Source organism: Callithrix jacchus, chromosome 1 (genome assembly GCF_049354715.1).
Source record: "Callithrix jacchus isolate 240 chromosome 1, calJac240_pri, whole genome shotgun sequence".
Classification (NCBI taxonomy): domain Eukaryota; kingdom Metazoa; phylum Chordata; class Mammalia; order Primates; family Cebidae; genus Callithrix; species Callithrix jacchus.
Genome location: NC_133502.1, coordinates 117,600,152 through 117,627,115, shown reverse-complemented (window position 1 = coordinate 117,627,115; position 26,964 = coordinate 117,600,152). Strand labels below are relative to the sequence as shown.

Below are 26,964 nucleotides of genomic sequence, written 5' to 3'. Positions count from 1 at the left end.
TGGGTAATTAATGAAGAACAGAGGTTTAATTGGCTCACAGTTCCACAGGTTGTACAGAAAGCATGTATGGGGAGGCCTCAGGAAACTTACAGTCATGGCGGAAAATGGAAAAAAAGCAGACTCATCCTACATGGCTGGAGCAGGAGGAAGAGAAAGGAAAGGGGGAAGTACTACATACTTTACATAACTAGATCTTGTGAGAACTCATGAGAACAGCAAGAGTTGGAAGTCTGCATCCATGATTGAAACACCTCTCACCCAGCCGCTCTTCCAACATTGGGGATTACAATTCAGGATGTAATTTGGATGGTAACACAGAGCCAAACCATATCACATCTACATTCAGGTCAAGAACAGCAAATAAAAATTTAGTGTCTGAATTGAGAGGTGCTGCCCTTAGAAAATAATAATATTTTTTTGAAGAATTAGTATAAAAAGCATGCAAAGCAAATCATGTCATAAATTATTTTTAAATTGATTACATTTTAAACTACTAACAATTCTTATGCAAAATAAAATATATTATTAAATTTCATTTTGCCTAGTTGTTTAAATTTCATAATAGAGATGCTAGAAAATTTAATATTCATATGTAGTTTACTTCATATTTCTACAGCATGGATTTATGGTTATCATATTCTCAAAGCAATAATAGCTGCTAAAGTCTTGAAAACCACTGCTATGGAAATGAATACCAAAATCATAGCAGGATTGGTTTACAAGTATATGATCATTATTAATTGTACTCCTCCAACTATGCTTGCTCCAGTGATGCTTCCAACAGCATGTAAAAATGTTTATATGTAGAAAGCTAATTTGATGCAGACAACAATAAACTTATGGTGAGGCTCAAAGATCAAAGTCAACACTTAAATTTAACATTTAGGACCAATTTTAACCTGAACACATTTCATACCCCAGATATTGTCTGATCCAACAGCTAATACCCATTGGGAAATAAGCATCTGATTTTGGCACTTAAGGCTGCCAAGGGGTATGGCACTTCAACTGCACAAAGACAGCGGCTTCATTCTCTCCAGCCTCTCACTCTGTCAGTACACTTTATATTGTCAAAAGAAAACAAGCAAAATAAAATATCCTTTTGGAAAACTAGAATATCAAAATCAGCAAATTGTGTTGCACACATCATCTTCAAAATACTATTACTATAACCTCTAATTTTAATCTGGCCAAGAAATTAAAGCAAACATCAGGCTTTTTTGTTTGTTTGTTTTTTTGTAGTAAGTGTAACTTTTGAAAAGACTGCATGCATAAAACTGTCCTTAATTGTTTCGAAGAACCATTCAATTATTCTTTCCCAGTCTCAACATAGACAAACAGTTCTTTTATCACATAGACCCCTGGGGGAAAATAATCTCAGATAAATTTGAATGTAAGCAAAACATGAAAAACGATATTAGGAAGATGAAAATTATTCCCTGAAACACTAAAATTAATAACAATAATACATATTAAGTTACCATATATTGCTATTTTGGCAAAAGTACTTAGTGCATAGCCCTCCATTTGTTTTACCTTTGCAGAGATACTCTCCCTTTAACTTTAGCATACAAATATATAAAATCAGTAAAGATAGTAGACAAGTCTGTAAAAACATTGTCAAGACACAGGATCTGAGATGTAGCTTTAACACATTATAATTAAACCTAAATTGATCCAAGAGCAAGCAATGCAGAAAACTAGACTGGGAACATAAAATAACCAAAAACAAATGGCAGTTCAGGAAATTGACAATCATTGGCCACTGCTAGAAGAATGTGGAGATGCTTAAAAGCTAATCCTAGAAACACATCATATGCTCCATATTTGGACCACCAATTTTTAGGACTTAAAATGCAACAATCTGTGCATTACATATTAAAGTTGACTAGTTTAATCTCGTGCATAATTTAGCATATGATTCAGAAAAATGGTCTCTTCAGTTCATCATTATCATATAGTATCAGAAAAAATGTTGAATAAGTAATATTTTATTTTATAAAAGAAAATATGTGATAATAAAATGTTGTGGATACCACACTAGAAGAATTTCACAATTATAAAAGATGTTATTAAGAAGATTTTTGCTATTTATTATTGTTATTTGCTAAAGAACCATAAATCATCCTTTGTTCTTTTCACTGGTTGGCCTCTCGTTTGTCATCTTAAAATGCTCACGACATGCTTTCTTAGCCTGGATATTTCCTCTAAGAAAGGAAAAGCAACAATAAAAAAAAAATTGACCAAAAATTCACTTCTCCAATAGCAGCTTTGAAATAATGAATCATCAATTAGTGCTACCGTTGTATAATTTGTTAATGGATTAGGATGTTAATATCTGTAATATGTTCATAATTGTGAAAATGCTAACTTTTCTGTTTTTCTGAGTTATGCCACGTAGCCTGAAACTAGAAAACCTTTCCATAGCAATTTATTTTTCAAATCAAACTTAAGTCCAATGGACCACCTACTGCAGGAGATGAAGGCATAAACTCAGGAAAAGGATAATTATATCTCTCATTTTGGATGGCTGCATGGAGAAAATGTTAATATAACAAGTACTCCATATGCCAGTATTAAATACGATTTTTGCCTTTAACTGACTTAGAACAGAGGAGTCTTGGCAATTAATTATGTAAAATGATGTCAGTGAGTGACACATCTAAATATGGAGGCATGTGCTTTCTTTGTTTTTAACAGCTAATAATGCAGTGTGGAGTCTCTGAGCAAGTGTAAATTTCTCAGACAAATAATAACCTTTGGTTTATGTTGCTCCACTTTACCTGGCCGTAGTAGTAATGATACTGATAATTTGTTATTTATGCTGTTGCAAATTCATTTTCATCTGAGAACTGCTAAAGACAAATCTATTATAATTTAAAAACTGCATTTGCTCATATGAAAATTGTTTACAATTTAGAGCAGCTTAAAAACAGCATGTCTCTGAACACTGACTTTAGAAAATTATAAAATGTTTGGAGTGATTATAGGAAGATTGGGATTTGAATTCCAATTCTATTATCATTTTAGCTACCTCTGGAAAACTTTCACCATCTGAAATCTCATTACTTTTGTCTATATGGGTTGTCATAGGGATTAAATAAGATAATATATGTAAGGGTTCAACACACTTCCTGATGCATGTTTAAAAATCAAAGAAAGATAGCTGTTGTTTTTATAGACAAAATAAGAAAGGTGCTAGTACTATGTGAGCCCTCAATAAATAAATCTGTCAACACCATCGTGATTTAATAAATATAATCTGATTGTGTTGAAATTAGCTTCATAAGTAAAATGTTAATGACTAATATGTAGAAAATAAATATTGACCAGGTCTTTAGAAAAGTTTGCCTAGTTCTGTGCTTTCAAATCAAGATAACTATAATTGATGCTATCTTCTTATCACTATAAAAAGTCAGACTACTTTTGAGTAACTGTTTAAAAATTAACAAATACTTCTACACTGACATCATATGTATTATCATCATAGCTTGAAATGAAGTCTAAACTAATTGTAAAACAATTATTTTATTTTGGTTCTTCAATAATAAATTTTATTTTCATGTCAACACAACAAATATACCACTTATTAAAGACATAAAACTCTGGTATGTCAATCAAGTTAATTAGAAACATCTACATATCTTTATGAACTTTACATATGCAAGTCAAGAATGTGTTAAACAATTGCATTAGTTTTCCACAAAATTAACCACTCTTTCTAATTTCATTAAAATTCAATGTCTTTTGTTCATTAAAATTACATCTTTTGCTTACATCCAACTTCTACATGTTTTCTATTATTATTCACAGCATCCACCAAATTACCCACACTTAATGGATCTAAATGAAATTAATATCTATTAAAGGTAATCCTCAACTCATTACCCTCACTGTTCTGTTCATTCCTAACAACACCTTTTGATTAGCCTCATAAGGGCAGACTGTTTCAAACATTATACAGCTGTAATGTGATATTATTAACTTTTTTCAATACTCCTAATTCATGGTATTTGCATAAGTACATGTAGGAAATAAAATAGAACTCAGGAAACAAGTTATTTTGCAATGTTATATTCTCTTGGTGTTCTATTACATTACACAAGTATAAAAAGGTTTCTGTCTCTTTTATGTGTGTGTGTGTGTGTGTGTGTGTGTGTGTGTGTTAGGGTCTACGTGTTCATTATTTCCTTTAGAACACATGATTAGAGACTCATTTTTTAAAATTTATGTATATATATATATATATATATATATTTATTTATTTATTTATTTCTCCCTGTCACCAGGCTGGGGTGCATTGCTGTGATCTTGCCTCACAGCAACCTCCACTTCCTGAGTTCAAGCAATTCTCTTGCCTTAGTGTCCTGAGTAGCTGGGACCACAAGCGTGCACCACCATGCTCAGCTAATTTTTGTATTTTTAGTAGAGATGGGGTTTCACTATGTTGGCCAGAATGGTCTTGATCTCTCAACCTTGTGATCAGTCCACATCAGCTCCCAAAGTGCTGGGATTACTGGCATGAGAGACTCAGATTATCTTTAGCAATACGTTTATTATAAAGCAGCACATGTCAGTAAAATAAATGAAAATCACAAGAACCAAAGATGGGCAGAGACTCAGTCCTCAACAACATGGGAACATAGTTTATGGCTTTTTTTGATGTCACCTTACACTAAAATTAACTCCAGATGGATCAAAGATTTAAACATAAAACCTAACACCATAAAAACACTAGAAAAAAAAACATAGATAAAACCATGCAGGACATAGGCATAAGCAAGGATTTCATAACTAAAAGACCAAAAGCAATGTCAATAAAAGCCGGGATAGACAAATGGGATCTAATTAAACTCCAGCACTTCTGTACAGCAAAAGAAGCCATCATTAGAGTGAATCGGCAACCAACAGAATGGGAAAAAATTTTTGCAATCTACACATCTCACAAAGGGCTAATATCCAGAATCTACAAAGAACTAAAACAGATATACAAGAAAAATACTAATAACCCCATTCAAAAGTGGGCAAAGGATATGAACCGACACTTTTCAAAAGAAGACATACATGAGGCCCCAAACATGAAAAAATGCTCATCATTACTAGTCATTAGAAAAATGCAAATCAAAACCACACTGAGATATCATCTCACACCAGTTAAAATGGCAATCATTAAAAAATCGGGAGACAACAGATGCTGGAGAAGATGTAGAGAAATAGGAACACTCTTACACAGTTGGTGGGAGTGTAAATTAATTCAACCATTGTGGAAGACAGTGTGGCAATTTCTCAAGGATCTAGAAATAGAAATTCCATTTGACCCAACAATCCCAGCATTGGATATATGCCCAAAGAACTATAAATCGTTCTACTATAAAGACACATGCATATGTGTGTTCATTGCACCCTGTGTACAATAGCAAAGATCTGGAACCAACCCAAATGCCCATCAATGATAGATCAGACAAAGAAAATGTGGTACATATACACCATGGAATACTATGAAGCCATAAAAAACGATGAGTTTGTGTCCTTTGTAGGGACTTGGATTAAGCTGGAAACCATCACTCTCAGCAAACTGACCCAAGAACAGAAAGCCAAGCACCATATGTTCTCACTCATAGGTGGGTGTTGAACAATGAGAACATGTGGACTCAGGGAGAGGAGCATCACACACGGGACAGTTGGTGGGGGGGTAAGGGAGAGGGGGAGAGACAATAGAGGGTGGGGAGGGAGGGGAGGGTGGGGAGGGATAACATGGGGAGAAATGCCAGATATAGTATGTACCTAATGTAAAGTAAATAAATTATATTAAAAAAATAAGATAAGGAAATTACAATGTAGTTAAATGTCTCCTCAGTGTTCACCTGGCTAATGGTTACTTTTAGAGTAGAAATTATGTTTGTTAATAATCATGGATACAAAACAGAGCAGGAATAGGAACCAAAATAAATAAGTGAATGAATATATTTATTGGGTAGTCTCAGATTCTAGGAATAGCTTAGAAATAGAATATAATAGATGAGAATAGTGAACAAATCAGCAAACCAACCACTGGCTGATAAGCACCACAGGTTTCCAACACAAAATCCCACACAAATCTGGGTGGCCCTTTTAACTGGTGACTGGAACACCTGAAAGACAGAGTCACACATTCCCCTGAAAAAGAGGGAGCTGAAGGCAGGGAGCCAGGTGATCTGGTGCAGTGGGTCCCTCCCCCACAAAGACCAGCAATCTTAAATGCACTGGCTTGAGAGTTTCACAGCCAGCACAGAAATTAGAGCTTCACCCAGGATGGTGGAGGTCTGTGGTGGGAAGGGTATCTGCTATTACTGAGGCAGTCCACCATTACCGAGGCAGTCAATCATTACCAAGGCAATCTGCCATTACTGAGGCAATTCTAACAACAGCAGGACAGAACCCACTATAGCTCAGCAATGCCTCTGCAAGCAGACTTTGATTACCCTCCCTCCTTGCTGGGCAGGGCATCTCTGAAAAAAGGCAGAAACACATCAGGGACTTATAAATAAAGCCCCACCTTCCCAGGACAGAGCAGCTGGGAAAAGAGGCAGTTGTGAGTTTCACTACAGCAGATTAAATGTCCCTGCCCATCAGCTCTGAACAGAACAACAGAGCTTCCAGCACAACACTTGAGCTCTCATAAGGGACAGCCTGCCTCCTTAAGTAGCTCCCTGACACCCATATAACCAAAGAGGTACCTCATAAAGGAGAGCTCTAGCTGACATCTGGGTGGTATCCTTCTGGGACAAAGATACCAGAAGAAGGAAGAGGCAGCAGCCCTTACTGTTCAGCAGCCCCCACAGGTGACTCCCAGGCAAGCAGGTTTTGGAGTGGACCTCCAGCAGTTCTGCAGCAGAGAGGCCTGATTGTTAGAAGGAAAACTAAAAAACAGAAAGAAATAGCTTCAACATCAACATAAGGGATGTATACTAAGAGATGCCATAGGAAAGTCATCAACTTCAAAAACCAAAGTAGATACATCCATGAAGATGGGAAGAAACCAGTGAAAAAAGGATGAAAATAACAAAAACCAGAAAGCCTCTTCTCCTTCAAGGGAACACAACTCCTGACCAGCAAGGGAACAAAACTGGATGGAGAATGAATTTGACAAATTGACAGATGCAGGCTTCAGAATATGGATAATAACAAACTTCTCTGAGCTAAAGGAACATATTCTAACCCAATGCAAAAAACTAAGAACCTTGAAAAAAGGTTTGATGAAATGCTTACAAGAATAACCAGCTTAGAAAAGAACATAAGTGACTGATGGAGCTGAGAAACACAGCATGAGAACTTCATGAAACATGCATAAGTTTCCATAGCTAAATCAATCAAGCAGAAAAAAGAATATCAGTGATTGAAGATCAACTCAATGAAATAAAATGAGAAGGCATGATTAAAGAAAAAAGAATGTAAGGAAATGACAAAGCCTCCAAGATTATGGGATTATGTGCAAAGAACTAATCTACGTTTGATCGGTGTATCTGAATTTGATAGGGAGGATGAAACCAAGTTGGAAAACACTCTTCAGGATGTTATCCAGGAGAACATCCCCAGCCTAGCAATACAGGCCAACAGTCAAATGCAGGAACTACAGAGAAGACCACAAAGGTATTCCTCAAGAAGAGCAACACCAAGGCACATAATTTTCCAATTCACCAGGGATGAAATGAAGGAAAAAATGCTAACAGCAGCCAGAGAGAAAGGTCAGGTTACTCACAAAGGGAAGCTCATCAGACTCACAGCTGATCTCTCAAGAGAAATCTTACAAGCAAGATTCAACATCCTTAAATAAAAGAAATTTCAACCCAGAATTTCATATCCAGCTAAACTAAGCTTCACAAGTGAAGGAGAAATAAAATCCTTTATGGACAAGCAATCGCTGAGAGATTTCATCACCTCCAAGCCTGCCTTATAAGAGCTCCTGAAGGAAGCACTAAACATGGAAGGGAACAACCAGCATAGCCACTGCAAAAATGTACCAAATGGTAAAGACCATCGACACAATGAAGAAACTGCGTCAACTAATGGGCAAAACAACCAGGTAGTATCAAAATGACAGGAACAAATTCAGACATAACAATATTAACCTTAAATGTAAACAGGCTAAATGCCCCTATCAAAAGGCACAGACTGGCATATTGGATAAAAAGCCAAAACCCATCAGTGTGCTGTATTCAGGAGACCCATCTCAAGTGCAAAGAACATATAGGCTCAAAATAATGGGATGGAGGAAAATTTACAAAACAAATGGAAAGAAAAAAAACAGGGGTTGCAATTCTAGTTTCTGGTAAAATGGACTTTAAACCAACAAAAATAAAAAGAGACAAAGAAGGGCATTACATAATGGTAAAAAAGATCAATGCAACAAGAAAAGCTAACTATCCTAAATATATGTGCACCCAATACAGGAACACCAGGATAAATAATACAAGTTCTTAATGACTACAAAGGGACTTAGACTCCCACAGAATAATTCTGGGAGACTTTAACACTCCACTGTCAGCATTAGACAGACCAATGTGACAGAAAATTAACAAGGATATTCAGGACTTGAACTCAGATTTGGAACAAGCAGACCTAATAGACATCGGCAGAACTCTCCACCCGAAATCCACAGAATACCCATTCTTCTCAGCAACACATCACACTTACTCTAAAACTGACCACATAATTGGAAATAAATTACCCCTCAGCAAATGCAAAGGAACAGAGTTTATAACAACCAGTCTCTAAGACTGCAGTGCAATGAAATTAGAACTCAAGATTAAGAAATTCACTGAAAATTGCACAACTACATGAAAACAGAACAACCTGCTCCTGAATTACTACTGGATAAATAATGAAATAAAGGCAGAAATAAAGATGTTCTTTGAAACCAATAAGAACAAAGATACTACATACCAGAATCTCTGGGACACATTTAAAGCAGTGTCTAGAGAGAAATTTACAGCACCTAATGCCCATATGAGAAGCTAGAAATGATCAAAAATTGGCACCCTGTCATCGAAATTAGAAGAACTAGATGAGCAAGATTAAACAAATTCAAGAGCTAGCAGAAGACAAGAAATAACTAAAATCAGAGCAGAACTGAAGGAGATGGATCCCTTCCAAAAATCAATGAATCCAGGAGCTGTTTTTTTGAAAAGATCAACAAAATAGATAGACAGCTTGCCAGACTAATAAAAAAGAAAAGAGAGAAGAATTGAATAGATGCAATGAAAAATGATAAAGAGAACATCACCACTGATTCCACAGAAATCCAAACTACTATTAGAGATTACTACAAAGAACTCTATGCACATAAAACATTAAATATAGAAAAAACAGATAAATTCCTGGACACTTACATCCTCCCAAGACTAAACCAAGAAGAAGTTGAATCCCTGAATAGACTTATAACAAAGTCTGAAGTAGAGGCACCAATTAATAGCCTACCAAGAAAAAAAAGTCCAGGACCCAGTGGGTTCACAGTCAAATTCTACCAGATGTACAAAGAGGAACTGGCACCATTCCCCCTGAAATTATTCCAAACAAGATAAAATGAGAGAATCCTCCCTAATTCATTTTATGAGATTAACATCATCCTGATACCAAAACCTAGCAGAGATACAACTAAACATAAAAATTTCAGGCCAGTATACATGATGAACATTGATGCAAAAATCTTCAAAAAAATACCAGCAAACTGAATGCAACAACACATCAAAAAGCTTATCCATCATGATCAAGTTGGCTTCATCTCAAAGATACAAAGCTGGTTCAACATACACAAATCAATAAATGTAATCCATCACATAAACAGAATCAATGACAAAAACCACATGATTATCTCAATAGATGCAGAGAAAGTCTTTGACAAAATTCAACAGCCTTTTATGCTAAATCTCTTAAGGAACTAGATAGCAATGGAACGTATCTCAAAATAATAAAAGCTGTTTACAACAAGCCCACAGCCAATATTATACTGAATGGACAAAAACTGGAAGCATTCCCTTTGAAAACTGGCACTAGAGAAGGGTGCCCTGTCTCACCATTGCTATTCAACATAGTATTGGAAGTTCTAGCCAGAGCAATCAAGCAAGAAAAAGAAAAAAAAGGCATTCAATTAGGAAGAAAAGGAAGTCATATTGTCTCTATTTGCCCATGACATGACTGTATTTAGAAGATCCCATCATCTCAGCCCAAAATCTCCTTAAGCTGATAAGCAACTTCAGCAAAGTCTCTGGATACAAAATCAATGTGCAGAAATCACAGCATTCCTATATACCAATAACAGACTAAAAGAAAGCCAAAATCATGAGCAAATGCCCATTCACAATTGCTAAAAAGAGAATAAAATACCTAGGAATACAACTAATGAAGGACATGAAGGACAGGAAGGACCTCTTCAAGGTGAACTACAAACCACTGTTCAAGGAAATAAGAAAGGACACAAACAGATGGAAAAACATTCCATGCTTAAGAAGAATCAATACTGTGAAAATGGCTATACTGCCCAAAGTAATTTATAGATTCAATGCTATCCCCATCAAGCTACCATTGACCTTCTTCACAGAACTGGAAAAACCCACCTTAAACTTCATATGGAACAAAAGAGACCCATCATAGCCAGGGAAATCCTAAGCAAAAAGAACAAAGCTAAAGGCATCACACTACCTTACTTCAAATTATACTACAAGACTATAGTAATCAAAACAGTATGGTACTGGCACCAAAACAGAGATAGACAAATGGAACAGAGCAGAGGCCTCAGAAGTAACTCCACACATCTACAAACATCTGATCTTTAACAAACCTGACAAAAACAAGCAATGGAGGAAGAATTTCCTGTTTAATAAATGATGTTGAGAAAACTGGCTAGCCATATGCAGAAAGCTATAACTGGACCCCTTCCTTTCACCTTATACAAAAATTAACTCCAGATGTATTAAAGATTTAAACATAAGATCTAACACCATAAAAACCCTGGAAGAAAATCTAGGCAATACCATTCAGGACATAGGTATAGGCAAGGCTTTCATACTAAAACACCAAAAGCAATGGCAACAAAAGCCAAAATAGACAAATGGGATCTATTTAAACTTAAGAGCTCTGTACAGAAAAAGAAACAATCATTAGAGTGAACCAACAAACACCAGAGTGGGAAAAAAAATGTGCAAGCTACCCATCTGACAAAGAGTTAATATCCAGAATCTACAAAGAACTTACACAAATTTACAAAAAAAAAAAAAAAGAAACAACCCCATCAAAAAGTAGGCAAAGGATATGAACAGACACTTTTCAAAAAAAGACATTTTTGTGGCCCACAAACATATGAAAAAATGCTCATCATCACTGGTCATTAGAGAAATGCAAATCAAAACCACACTGAGATATCATCTCACGCCAGTTAGAATGGCAATCATTAAAAAATCTGGAGACACCAGATGCTGCAGAGGATGTGGAGAAATAGTAATGTTTTTACGCTGTCAGTGGTAGTGTAAACTAGTTCAGTCATTGTGGAAGACAGTGTGGCAATTCTTCAAGGATCTAGATATAGAAATGCCATTTGACCCAGCAATCCCATTACTGGGTATATACCCAAAGGATTATAAATTGTTCTATTATAAAGACACATACCCATGTATGTTCATTGCAGCACTGTTTACAATAGCAAAAACTTGGAACCCAAATCCCCATTAAAGACAGACTGGATAAAGAACACTTGTACACCATGGAATACTATGCAGCCGTAAAAAAGGATGAGTTCATGTTCTTTACAGGGTTACGGATGAAGCTGGAAACTATAATTCTCAGCGAACAGAAAACCAAGCAGCACATGTTCTCACAAGTGGGTGTTGAACAATGAGAACACATGTACACAGGGAGGGGAACATCACACACTGGGTTCTGTTTAGGGGTTGGGGCTAGGGAAAGGATAGCAGAGGGTGGGGAGATTGAGGAGGGATAACATTAGGAGAAATACCTAATTTAGGTGATAGGGGGATGGCTACAGCAAAGAACCATGGCATGTTTATACCTATGTAACAATCCTGCAAGATCTCCACAGGTACCCCAGAACTTAAAGTAAAATTCCAAAGGAGAAAAAAAAGAATCTCTAGCTTTTCAACTCTTTTGATTGAGAACAGGCCTGTGACAGAGACCAAATTGGTATATGACGCAGACAAATTTGGAGGATTAGAGGTGTCTGTGCGACTCAAACTAATATTTAAAACTGACTGGAAACAAGTAACCTTGATGAGCCACTTTAAATACTTGAGTCCATAGTGAAAAAAGACCATAGAAGAGAAAATGTATGTGGTACAGCCTAACTTAAAATTAGCAGCCTATATTCTGTGAGTTAAACTATTTGTTTTTGTAAATAGTTTTTTGGACCACAGCCACACTCATTTATTTACATATTTTCTCTGTTTTTGCACAATCATGGCAAAGTTGAGTAAAACTACAGTGACAACATGGCCCACAAAGCCTGAAACATTTACTATCTGTCCTATAACAGAAAGTGTTTGCTTGGCCAAGCCTAACCTACCAACCAGGAAAAATGCTTTTAAATGCGTACTCCTTTTCTATACTTGGAAAAATGAGATAAATATTCTGCTTGGTGAAGGCATTTGAGTGTACTAATCTTTACTATAAATTATTCTATTTACCACATAGAGCAAAATAAATGTCTGAAGAAAATGAGGAGACAGGAGAGGAGAAGTGATAGGAAAATAAAAGGGAAACCAGGAAGAAGAGTGGAAGTAATGGGGCATACTTAGGAGCAGGGATAAACAGTGGAATCAGAATTTAGAGATGCACAGTCCTTATCTCCATTGCTTCTGATGGTCAGCTTTGGATTTTATCTTTGGGTTCTGTAAGACACACTATTGCTGTCCCAATAAATTCCTCTTTATATAAAAAAAAAAGAAAACTGTTGAAGTCAGATTTTGCTTATGTGCAACTGAGAAGTTCCTTATCAATTCAGGAAAAACAGCTTATCTGATGACTCCAAGTGGAAGCAATGCACATAGCATTAGACTTCAAACCAATTTGGTGACATTGTTCACATTCTGGTTGCCAGAAATAGTACGTGAGACTTCCCATGAAGGGCTGAAAGAATACGCAATACTGCTGTTGAAAATAAGCCCCTTTAAAAATGAAATTATGAGTTGTGACTTAGCAGAGGACCACCACTTCTCTTTATGGGAAGAAATATTACATCTTTACATTAAATTGTTATACCTACAATTCACTAGGCAAGTTTATGCTATTTATCTATCTTGGAATTTTTATTGAAATTAATTAAAGTAGATTATCAGTAAGTGCTTCAATAATGTACACAGTTACGTTTGTTAAAAAATTTCTGTTTCTACTAGGAATTATTATGTCTGAATTTAGCAGATTAAAAATAAAATTAACTTAATACCACCTTAAATGTATAGGATAATTTTATTATACTTTAATACATATTTATGGCCTTCCTTTAGTTTGTTAATATACTTGGCAATTCAAAGTCTGCCATCAAAATTTTACCATTTTTCCTAAAATGTTACCACTACACACTAGAAAGTCATAAAACTAGTTAAATTAAAGTGAAACTGCCTCCTTGAGTTTATTCCATTTTACATAAAACACCGTAATAGGTATTTAGCTGGGATAATATAATAGTTTCTGTGGGAACTGATTAAAACCCAAATTAAAAAAAAAATGGCTTTGTTGTGTCTTTAAATTCAACTCAAAGGAGCAAGATATGAGTGCTCGCTATACATCAAACAATGTGCAATGCCACTGAAAAATAAAAAGAAGAAATAAGACAGACTTCTGCCAAAATAGCACATTTGAGAAGGATCAGTCTACAAGTAATCTAAATTATTTAGTTTAAGACCACAATCTTAAATAAATTAAGGTGAGAAAAAGTATTGTATTGTAGAAGTGAAAAGCCAACTATGACACTTTCATTCAACTGGAACCTGAACATCCTAGAAATTGTGTTCATTTCCCCTTCATTTTTTGGTTTCCTAGTAATAGTCATCATAGTAATAGATGATCATATAAACATTTTTATATTATTCAGGCACTCCAGATACTTCAATGAAATAAGTATTTTTTCAACCTTTGGGAAAAAATGAATATCTAAAGGGAAAAAACGGAAAGATCTATGAATGTTGAGACAATCATCTTCTATGAATTTGAAAATATATATATTAAATGCCCACCATTACATTAAATTATTTACTTATTTAAACCACAAAGTCTTTCTTATCCAAAAAATGTGGGTAATTTTCTTTGACCTTCACTTAAATATTCTGTTACTTGACTTTAATTCTTTTGTTCTCTTTAATACCGAGTATGGCAGGTAGAATAATAATGCACTCTTTCCTCAAAGATACCTGTGATCTGATCTCTGGAATCTATGAATATATTAACCTTACATGGAAAAAAGCACTTTGGTGATTAGGATTAAAAATCTTAATAAGGGGAGATTATCCTGAATTATTCAGGTGGGCCAAATACAACTGAACAAATCCTTAAAAGTAGAAAAGAGAGAAGAGTGGATCAGAGGCATGAGCCATGAGAAGAATTCAACCAACTGTTCTTGGCTTTGAAAATAAAGGAAGGGGACTATAAGTTTAAAAAAATGCATATAATATGTAGAAACCAGGAATAATAACCAGCTGACAACCATCAAGAAAACTGAGGCCTCAGTTCTACAACCACAAAGAAGCGATTTTTTTCCTACAGGCTCTAATAAGAAACATTCTTACTGACTCCTTGATTTTATCTAGGCGAAACCTGTGACCTGTGCCAGCCTTCTAACCTAGAGAACTGTAAGATAATACATTCATGGTGTTTCAAGTCACTGAAGTGGTAATTTGTTATAGCAACAATAGGAAATGTATATATCTATCACTGATTCATGAATACTTGTATTTCCATCTCAAACCAAATACCTCCTGATCAGGCTCTTCATCAAACTCTGGCAAACAAATCAAATCCTAAGTCAGATTTTTAAAAACAGTTCTGTTAACACTTAAGTAAAGTGAGCTGAAGGGAAGTTTCCATATATAGGCTGTTTTGATAACAGATTTAGTTACTTCCATAGCCCTGCCCTCAGGGGCTAGTATATATTAGATTGTAGGTAAACATTCTTGATTCCTTGCATAATGACTAATTATTGAACTAATATAAATTATTGAGGCTCACTCGAGGTGCCCAAAGAACATAGTTGGCAGTTCCTGTGAACTAAAGCCTTGCCCAGTCTTGAGCTAAAGTCTGGAACACAAGGTAGAGGAGAAATGACAGGCCATTCTGGCCCCTATATGAAGCTGGTAGAAATTTCAAATTTATTCATTGATAACTACTCCCTACAACACTGCCAATACTGATCAATTGCTCTTGATTTATAATGTGAATTTCAGCTTCTGACTTTCAGTATAGTGATTCCGCCCTCCACTAAGCCCCAAAATAGGACTTTTCTGCCTTTACTGCATACAAGATTATTCACATTTTTTTCTAACCATCAAAGAGTAACTGAAATTTTCTCTTAAGATCAGGAACAAGGTAAGATTTCCTCTCTACACTTATTTTCACCACTATACTGGAAGTTCTAGCTAACGTATTAAAACAAGAAAATGAAAGACATGTAGATTGGGAAGTAAGAAATGAAACTGTCTTTGTTTGCTGATATGGTTTGGCTATGTCCCCATCTAATTCTCATCTTGAACTGTAGCTCCCATAATTTCTGCATGTTGTGGGAAACATCCAGTGGGAGGTAACTGAATCATGGGGGTAGGTCTTTCCCATGCTGTTCTCATAATTGTGAATAAATCTCACAAAATCTGAAGGTTTTATAAATGAGAGTACTCCTACACAAACTCTCTTGCCCACCACCATGTAAGTTGTGATTTTCCTTATCATTTTTGCCTTCTGCAGTGATTGTGAGGCCTCCCCAGCCATGTGGAATTGCGATTTCATTAAACCTCTTTCCTTTATAAATTACCCAGTCTTGGGTATCTCTTTACCTGGTACCAGGTAGCGGTGCACAGCTGTAAAGATACCCAAAAATGTGGGAGTAACTTTGGAACTGGGTAACAGGCAGAGGTTAAAACAATTTAGAGGGCTCAGAAGAAGACAGGAAAATGTGTGAAAGTTTATGACTTTTTAAAGACTTAGAGAGCTCAGAAGACAGGAAGATATGGGACAGTTTGGAACTTTCTAGAGACTTATTGAATGGCTTTGACCAACATGCTGATAGTGATATGGACAATAAGCTGAGGTGGTCTCAAACAGAGATGAGGAAGTTTTTGGGAACTAGAAAAAAGGTGACTCATGTTATGCTTTAGCAAAGAGACTGACAGCTTTTGCCCTTTCCCTAGAGATCTGTGGAATTTTGAATTTGAAAGAGATGATTTAGGGTCTCTGGTAGAAGAAATTTCTAAGTGACAAAGTGTTCAAGAGGAATCAGAGCATAAGATTTTGGGAAACTTTCAGCCTGATGATGTAATTAAAAAAAAAAAAAAAAACTCATTTTCTGAGGAGAAATTCAGGCCTGCTGCAGAACTTTGCATAAGTAACAAAAACCCAAATGTTAATCATCAAGACAATGGGAAAAATGTTTCCAAGGCATGTCAGAGATCTTTGCTGCAGCCCCACTCCCTGGAGGCCTAGGAAGAAAAAAATGGTTTCCTTGACCAGGCCCAGGACCTTCCTGCTGTATATAGCCTAGTGTCTTTGTGCCCTGAATCCCTGCCCCTCCAGCCATGGATAAAAGAGTCTAAGGTACAATTCAGGCCACGGCTTTGGACAGTGCAAGTCCCAAGCCTTGGCAGCTTCCACAAGGTGTTGAGCTTGCATGTACACAGTTCAAGAATTAAGGTATGGGAACCTCTGCCTAGATTTCAGAGGATGTGTGGTATTGCCTGGGTGTCCAGGAAAAAATCTGCTGCAGAGGTGGAGTCCTCATAAAGAACCTCTGCTAGGACAGTGAGGAAGGGAGATATGGGGTTGGAGCTCTCTGGGATACTGCCTAGTGGAGCTGTGAAAAGAGGGCCACCATCCTCCAGAATCCAGAATGGTAGATTGACAAACAGCATGCACTGTGCACCTAGAAAAGCCACATACACTCAATCCCAGCCCATAAAACTAGCTGGAAGAGGGGCTGTATCCTGCAAAGCCATGGGGTGGAGCTGCCCAAGACCATGGGAATTCACTTCTTGTATCAGTGTTACCTGAATATAAGACATAGAGTTAAAGGAGATCACTTTGGACCTTTAAAATTTGTCTGCCTCACTGGATTTCAGATTTGATAGTGTCTATATCATTATCAAAAGTCTTGTAATGCCTTTGTTTTGGCCAATTTCTTCCATTTGGAATGTCTGTGTTTATCCAATGCCTGTAGCCCAGGAAGTAATTAACTTGCGTTTGATTGTACAAGCTCATAGGTGGAAGGAAGTTGCTTTGTCTCAGATGCGACTTTGGGCTGTGGACTTTAGAGTTAATGCTGAAATGAATTAAGACCTTGAAAGACTGTTGGGAAGGCATGATTTATTTTGAATTGTGAGGACAAGACTTGCGAGGGGCCAAATGATATGGTTTGGCTGTGTCACAACCCAAATCTCATCTTGAATTATAGCTCCCATAATTTCTACAAGTCATGAGAGGGACCCAGTGTTAGGCATTCAAATCACGGAGTGAGTCTTTCCCATGCTGCTCTTGTGATAGTGAATAAGTCTCATGAGATCTGATGTTTTTATAAATAAGAGTTCCCCTGCAAAAGCTCTCTTTCCTGCTGCTATGTAAGACGTGACTTTTCTCCTCATTTGCCTCCTGCCATGACTGTGAGGTCTCCCCAGCCATGTCGAACTGTGAGTTAATTAAATCTCTTTTTCTTTTCTTTTTATTTTACTTTAAGTTCTGGGATACATGTGCAGAATGTGCAGGTTTGTTATATAGGTATCCATGTGCCATGGTGGTTTGCTGCACCTATCAACCCATCATTTAGGTATTAAGCCACCATGCATTAGGTATTTGTCCTAGTGTTCTCCCTCCCATTGCCTCCCATCCCCTGACAGTCCCCAGTGTGTGATATTCCCCTCCCTATGTCCACGTGTTCTCATTGTTCAACTTCCACTTATAAGTGAGAACATGTGGTGTTTGACTTTCTCTTCCTGTGTTGGTTTGCTGAGAATGATGGCTTCTGGCTTCATCCATATCCCTGCAAAGAACATGAACTCATTTTTTATGGCTGCATAGTATTCCATAAACCTCTTTGCTGTGTAAATTACCCAGTCTGGGGTATGGCTTTGTTAGCACTGTGAGAAGAGACTAATATATTTGCATATGATAATAATATTGTCTATTTAGAAAATCTCAAAAAATTATCATCAACAACAACAAAAATTTCTGGAAAAAGTGCTTATGATTTTGTATGCATCACCAATAACAAGAGAAATTTGAAATTAAGACCATGACTCTATTTACATTAGCACCAACAAAATTGAAATACCTACATGTCTGACAAATTATCTAAAAGATCTGTATCAGGAAAGCAAGAGAATGGTAATGAAAGAAATCAAAAAATCCTAAATAAATGGAGAGACAGTCCATATTCATGCATAGAAAGATTCAGTAGGTTAATATATTCAAATTGTCCCATCTTGATCAATAGATTCAAAAAAATTCTAATAAAAATTCTGAAAAGTTGTTTTAAACATATTGACAAATCTCTTCTAGTTTATAGGAAAAGGCAAAGGATACAGAATAAACAACTCAAATTTGAAGAACAAGAACAAAGATGGAGCACTGACATCACCTGACTGGAAGACTTGCTATAAAGTGACAGAAATCAAAATTAATGTGACATTGGTGAAAGAAATGGAGTCTAGATCAATGAAACATAACAGGGCCCAGTAAGAGATCCATAGTAATGTATCCAACTGATCTTAGATGAAGGAGCAAAAGCCATCCAGTGAAGAACCTATAGTTTTTTCAACAAATGATATTGGAGCAACTGGACATATACATGCAAAAAGAAATGTGCCTAGTCACAGACATTTTACTTTTCACAAAAATTTATTCATTCTGAATCATAGAAACAAATGTAAAGTTTAAAGCTATAAAACTTATAAAAGAGAACATAGAAATAAATCTAAGTGCGTCTGGGTTTGGCAATGAGATTTAAGATATAACAACAAAAAGCATAATACCCAAAATTTAATGGCTTGCCAAACATCCCTTCTTGTGAAGCTGGCATTTTGGAAGAACCTTTTGCCAGAAAATGAGTTGATTTAAGTTTTATGCTCCTACTTAAATTTTCCAAATGTTTTCATAAGGTGTTAATTTCTTAAGTAATTTTTAAAATGCCAATAGCTTGGATAAACCATATATATATGTATGGTCTTTAGCAAAGTTTAGATTGTTAGTGTTATGACACAGATTTGTGTTCTTAATTTTTGCATTTTAAAATTTTTGTATGATTTTTCATCTTTGTGTGTGTGTGTTGCATTGTTAAAGTAGTGTTTAATCTGGGGAAACAAATTATAATAGCCTGAGAATCAGGGGATGAAGATTTTAGTTGCAGATCTTTGATGATAATCACCCCTCTGTGGTAGTGTAGAAAAATATGTAAATTTGCTGTTTCAAGACTTTGAACTACTTTAAGAAGAGGAATAAAATGAAACAATGTTTTTAGTGCTTTCTGAGCTGTCAGAATGAGGAGTTTTTGGAAACAGGTTGTAAGAGAATTCAAATATCCAGTGTTAGTACAGGAATATTACAATGGAATCCTTAGGTAGATACTTCATTTTATCTGGGGTAAATTTATATTTTGTGTGGTGCTTACTTTTTTTTTGATGGGGAGGGATGTAGCAGAAGAATTAATATACTAAATTCTGTTAAGTTTTGCAATAATTAATCAGTTTAAGTAACAAGGCTGACCCTGTTTTCAGTAGCATGACAGGGCATAGGTGGGATGTGAGGGATGAAAGTTTACTCTGGTCATCTCTTTTTTTTTTAAATTTTGTTTACCTGTATAATTATTATTTTACATTTTCAGAGGCAGGCATTTTTCATTAATGAAGATTATTGCTAGTGGATTTGATTCCAAGATACTCAGGTCTCAGTGTGGAAGAAGAGGTGGGCTGTGGGGTGATTCCTGTCTACTTAACCATGCAGTGCCTCCACCTATCTGAAGATATTTTGCTCTCTTATTAGTTTCACAGTGCATTGTTGATTCTCTACTGAATCGATGTTAAAAAATACAGACCAGTGTTGTTCTTGGCTCTTATTTGGTGAGGTTTTTCTGAATTTTATATATTCTTTTATTGGATTCCATCCTTTTACCCAGAAAAAATGCTTCACTGTCTTCTGAACAGGCAGTACTCTTGTGGCTTGGAGTATCAGACCATTTTGTTTTCCCCAACCTTGAAAATCCCTCCCAACATACATTAACATATACTCATGTTCCTGCTCTGGCCTGGATGCCACTTGGTCCCTGAAGCTTTCCAGTGCCCTTTCTTCTTCCCTTGGTTGGTCCTTCCTTATGGGTTTGTAATTTGTATGTCTCCCTGCTCCTCACTAATTGTACACTGATAGTGTTTGACTCTGTATCTCCACCCAAATATTATGTAGAATTGTGATCCCTAGTGTTGGGGTGGATACTGGTGGCAAGTGATTGGATCTAGAAGGTGGTTTCTAATGGTTTAGCCCTATCCCCATAGTGCTGTCTCATGATAGAGTTCTAATGAGATCTGGTTCTTTAAAAGTGTGTAGCACTTTCCCCTTCACTCTCTCTTCCTCATGTCACTATGTCAAGATGGGCTTGCTTTTCATTGCCTTTTGCCAAGATTATAAGATTTCTGAGGTCTTCTCAGCCATGCTCCTGTACAGCCTGTGGAATTATGAGTCAATTAAACCTCTTTTATTTATAAAATATTCAGTCTCAGTTCTTTATAGTAATGTGAGAATAAACTGATACATACACCAATGAAAATTAAACATTATTCTCCTTAAATATACAAAGACCACATATTATTTATCTTCTGTACATAATGCATACTATTTAATTTTGTTTGTGTGTGTGTGTTTTATCTGGCACATGGATGTGTGATTACCAGGCAGAGGCCAATGAACGCCCTCAGTTAGCATGTGTAGATTAAACAAAGCTTTTAAAAGCTCATATTATATGACCTCACATTATCTGACCTCAAGATGGTTGAGTGGATCATCTCATATTAATTAAAAACTCTCATTAGCAGCTTTAGATTTCTTGGTTAAAAACCTAAATAACCTCATTAAGTTTTAGGCATTCTTTTAAAGGGGTTCTTGGTGAAAAAATCAGGAATTATTGTATTTTGTGGTTACTGAAAATATTTTTAATTAATGTACATAAAAGTTATTGACATTTCTTTATTAAATGCAAAAGTTTTTTATCAAATAGCAGTTTTTCAATCTTGAGAAAAGTAATAAAATGAAAATGATATGCTGAAGTTTATTAAAATCAAAAACTTCTGCTCTGTGACAGAAAATTTTAGAGGATTTAAGAGAAAAGACAGACCAGAACAAAATATTTGCAAGACATATGTATGATAATTATTGCAAAATATACAAAGAACTCTTTAAACTTTTTAAAAATGGTTTAAAATGGGTTGTAAACCATTTTAAATCTAGAATTTTAAAATTTGAACATACACCTCACCAAAAAGATATACAGATGGCCAAAAAATGGCATGAATAAAATGCTCAACATTGAGGTCATTATGGAATTGCAAATAAAAACAATAATGAGAAACCACTACCCACCTATTAGAATGGTTAATATTCAGAATATTGACAATTCTAAATGGTGGACAGCAAGTAGAACAACAGGAATTTCCATTCATTGCTGGCAGAATGCAATATGGTACAATCAATTTGAAAGACAGTCTGGCATTTTCTTACAAAGCTAAATTGAGTATTATCATTCAATCCAGGATTCATGTTCCTTGGTATTTAATCAGATGAGTTCAAAACTTGTGTCCACACAAAAATCTTTACATAAACATTTATAGAAATGTATTCCCAACTGCCAGAACTTGAAGATAACAGAGATATTCTTCAACCGGGTAATAAATATGTCAGCAGCAGGGAATTTGATCTGTCTGCAGGAAACTTGGTTCTTGCCTCTTCAGAGAAAACAATTTGACCAAGAGGTATAAGGCAGAGTGAGAGCCTGAGTCAAGTTTAAAAAAAGGAGTCAAAGTTGTTTGGAAAACTCTGCCCCTACCGCAAACGCTCTCTCTCTCTCTCTCTTTCCCTCCCCCACAAAGAGGCTCCCTTATCTCTCACTTTACATACCGGTCCTAGCCCTCCCGCCGCCCAGCTTCCCGCCGCCCAGCTTCCCACCCAGCAGTTCAAACTGACCAACAGTTGCCCACCACCTCGGCTTTTGGCTTCCCCACCCCCCAGCCCTTCAGCCCCCTATAAAACAACCCTGCCCCTCTGAGCGGCGCGGCCATTTTTCCTTTTCGTCCCGGCTGGTCCGCCCGGAGGCTCTTTCCTCTCAATAAAGCCTGAACTTAAGGAATTTCCTCTAGCCTGCGGTCCGGTTTCTTTCCCAATGAGCCCAGTCTTCCCGCAGAGGGTAGGTCGGACAAATGGTGCCGGAAACCCGGGACGGGAGCTGAGGCCGTTGGCCTGGCCACGGCCCCCCTCCCCGACCTACCCAACACTGGCCCTGCCACCTCCACGTTCCGATTAAGGTAAGCCAAGTTTTTCTTGCTTTGCCTTCCCCCGCTTCCCGTCTCCTCTTCCTACGGCACTGTGCAGTTGCTCCCTCTCCGGCGTTCCGCACGGACTCCTTGCCTAGTCTCGGCCGAGCCAAGGTAGTCTTCCATTCCCGCTCCAGGAGCCTTCCGAGGGACAGCCGCCAGACGGGGGATGCCCCTCTGACTGCTTCCCTTTCCGTACTTAATTGTACTCCGGGGAATTTGCAACGAACGGGGACGCCTTTTCGTTGCATCTGCCCATCCGCGCCGGAGAGTCTGTAGCTGCGCCTGCCATGGGAAATTCGGAGTCCAAAATACCTCTGAGCACCCCCCTCGGGTGCTTGCTGCGAATTTTACCAAATTGGGATATTCCCAAACCCTCAGAAAGAAAAGCTTATTTTCCTGTCCCACGTGGCTTGGCCCCAATACAAACTCAGTAACCAGTCACATTGGCCCCCGACTGGCACTTTTGATTTCAACACCCTCCGAGATCTCGACGATTTTTGTCGCCGCGCGGGCAAGGACAATGAAATTCCTTACATCCAGGCTTTTTGGGACCTCCGTACCCACCCCAACCTATGTTCTTCGTGCTCCACCTACCAAATCCTCTTATCTCGAACCCCCCCGTAAATCTTCCTCCACTACCTCTCCCCCTCCCTACTCCTCACCGGAGGATCTGCCTGAACATCTGTCCTCTCCTGCCAATCTCAGCAACCACTTGCCATCAACCGCACGCCCTTCCCCCACTCCCTCTGCACCTCCTACCTCAGAGGCCATGCCTTGCTCTTCCTCTACTCCCTCCGAGTCCCCTCCCTCAGAGGCTGCACTTCCTCTTGCCTCTCCGGTGGCGGCCCACACCCGCTCCCACCAGCCAGCTATCCTGGCCCCACTCCGAGAAGTAGCAGGCGCAGAAGGTTTAATCAGGGTCCATGTTCCTTTCTCACTCCAAGACCTGTCCCAAATCGAGAAATGTTTAGGATCCTTCTCAGCCAACCCGTCCACCTATATTAAAGAATTCCAATACCTCACTCAAACATAAGAAGCCCTAGTCCGGTACACTCGACTAGATCCAGCCTCCCAAAATGGGGCCACTGTATTAGCCTCCCATTTTATCTCCCAATCAGCACCCGACATAAGAAAGAAACTAAAGAAAGCAGAAGAGGGGCCAGAGACTCCCATCCAAGACCTGGTAAAAATGGCCTTTAAAGTATTCAATGCCAGGGAAGATGCGGCTGAGGCTGCCCACCAAACTCGCATGAAGCAGAAGGCTGCCCTCCAGACCCAAGCCCTAGTGGCGGCTCTAAGGCCGGCAGGGAACCAGAAGCCCAAGGCCGAAACCCATGCCCCTCCAGGGGCATGTTTCAAATGTGGAAAGGAAGGACACTGGTCCCGAGCCTGTCCACAACCACGGCCACCAACTAAGCCTTGCCCTATCTGTCGGCTCCCGGGACACTGGAAGTCAGACTGCCCCAGCTTCCCCAGGGTGCCGGTTCCTCAAAACAGACACACTGGTGTTACACAGCCGGCAGTCACCCTCAGTATGGAGGAGCCTGCTTGCCAGGAGCCGACCTCCGAGGGAGCTCCGTTCCCCAGTCTACTAGGGCTGCTAGATGACTAGCGGGGCCCTGGCTTTCCGACTCCGGTTACCCTCGCCAAGCCTAGGGTCACAAGACATGGGGGCTACCTACTCCGCACTTCCTTCTTATTCTGGCCATCTCACCCCTTCCCAGGTCTTAGTCATGGGAATCGATGGGACCCCAAGTATCCCCTACCAAACCCCACCACTCATGTGCTCATATAACTCCACTCCATTCACCCACTCCTTTTTAGTAATCCCCACCTGCCCAGTTCCCCTTCTGGGGCGAGACATCCTTTCAAAGCTGAAGGCCGTCATAACCTTCCCCACCGCCAGCCCACATAGCCTTTTTCTCCTAGCCCTCAATACTCTGCCTCGGAACTCCAGGCCCTCCAGTCTACCCCCGGGGTACGGTTCAAGGATGACTGGGCCTTCAAGCATAACCTCCTCATCCTCCCTGAAAAGCAAAGGTACCAGATAATCCAAGACATCCACAATTCACTCTACATTGGGCCTAAAGCCTTATACCGATTCCTCAACCCACTTTTTCACCCTCACCATCTCCTCAGTACCATACAGGAAGTCCAGTCCTCATGTACTGTCTGCGCGAAAACTAATTCCCAGGGTTCCTGTCATCCCCGGCGCCAGCTTCATCAGCTACGCGGGTTCCTACCTGGCCAAGACTGGCAAATTGATTTCACCTATATGCCAAAGCACAAACAGTACCGGTATCTGCTAACCATTGTTGACACTTTTTCAGGCTGGATTGAAGCTTACCCCACAGCCTCTGAGTCTGCCGGGACAGTAGCCACTCATCTCATTCAAGACATCATCCCACGCTTTGGACTCCTGGCTACCATACAGTCAGACAACGGCCCAGCCTTTATCTCCAAAGTCACTAATGCCGTTTCTACCTCTCTAGGAATTCAGTAGAAGCTACATGCTGCCTACCATCCTCAGTCCTCTGGTAAGGTGGAACGGGCCAATGGCCTAATAAAGGAGCATCTGACTAAGCTCATGCTTGAGCTCCGCCAATCCTGGGTAACCTTAATTCCTATCACCCTCACCAGGGTAAGAGCAGGCCCCCGGGGCCCATCACAGCTTAGCCCATTTGAGCTGCTGTATGGTTGCCCCTTCCTACTTTCAACTCCCCCACCGCCAGAGACTACTCCTCTAGACAGCTACCTCCCCTACTTTACTCTCCTTTGCAGCCTTCTCCGAGAACACGCCAACGCTTCTCTTCCCCAACCCACCCAGCCATCTGAAAATACACAGAAAGTCCTCCCGGTAACCCTAGTCCCTCGACTCACTATATATTCCCCAGCCGAATTCCAGATGCTGCAAACTCCCCATCGCTGCACCCGATGAGCTGCCTTCCTACCCATTGCCGTTGGAGTCTCCCTTGCTGGTTCAGCACTTGCAGCAGGATTAGGAGGAGGGGCACTAGTCCACTCTCACCTGGCCATAGCCCGACTGACCTCACAACTCCAAGCGGCTATTAATGACTCTACTGAGTCTTTAGCATCACTCCAACGACAGATCACCTCAGTTGCCCAAGTTGCCTTGCAGAACCGAAGAGCCCTGGACCTGCTCACTGCTGAACGAGGAGGGACCTGTATCTTCCTACAGGAAGAGTGCTGTTACTACATCAATGAATCCGGCCTAGTAGAAACCCGAATCGAGAGCCTCCAGAAACTCAAAACTAACCTGCAGAGTCAGAAGTTCTCGGCTGAAGCCACGGCGTGGTGGTCTTCCTCTATGTATACCCTCTTGTCCCCATTGCTTGGACCCCTAGTAGCTGTTTGCCTAATCTTACTTATTGCTCCTTGCTTTCTACAGTTCCTATAGCGGCGCTTTCAAGAACTGACTCGAGTCACCATCCACCAGATGCTGCTCCAACCCTACCCTGAACGAGTGCAAGAAACAGACCTCTCCCCAAACCTCCAGGCTCCTTAGGAAAAGAAACCTCTTCAGAACCCCCCGTCGACCCTTGTCAGCAGGAAGTAGCCAGAGAGACAACCGACGCCCCTGACCCCCTCTTTTTCTTTTCTTTAAGGAGTCGGGAATGTTTGGAAAACTCTGCCCCTACCGCAAACGCTCTCTCTCTCTCTCTCTTTCCCTCCCCCACAAAGAGGCTCCCTTATCTCTCACTTTACATACCGGTCCTAGCCCTCCCGCCGCCCAGCTTCCCACCGCCCAGCTTCCCACCCAGCAGTTCAAACTGACCAACAGTTGCCCACCACCTCGGCTTTTGGCTTCCCCACCCCCCAGCCCTTCAGCCCCCTATAAAACAACCCTGCCCCTCTGAGCGGCGCGGCCATTTTTCCTTTTCGTCCCGGCTGGTCCGCCCGGAGGCTCTTTCCTCTCAATAAAGCCTGAACTTAAGGAATTTCCTCTAGCCTGCGGTCCGGTTTCTTTCCCAATGAGCCCAGTCTTCCCGCAGAGGGTAGGTCGGACAAAAGTGTATTAAGTTTTAGAGCAGGAATGAAAAGAAGTAAAGTACACTTGGAAGAGGGCTAAGCAAGTGACTTGAGAGATCCAAGTGCTGTGTCCTACCCTTGACTTAGGGTTTTCACACATTGGCCTGGTTCTGAAGTTGACATTCTTTCTTCCTTGATTTTTCTCTGGGTCAAGCTGTCTGCC

At 39.1% G+C, this 26,964-nt stretch overlaps 1 long non-coding RNA gene across 1 annotated transcript; it reads left to right on the top strand.

The window, feature by feature from the left end:
* Positions 1-22,488: 22,488 nt before the first annotated feature.
* Positions 22,489-26,710, top strand: LOC144579319 (uncharacterized). The gene is made up of 2 exons (XR_013526660.1): positions 22,489-22,739; positions 25,082-26,710. It is a non-coding gene; the product is annotated as an uncharacterized LOC144579319 (long non-coding RNA).
* Positions 26,711-26,964: the final 254 nt, after the last annotated feature.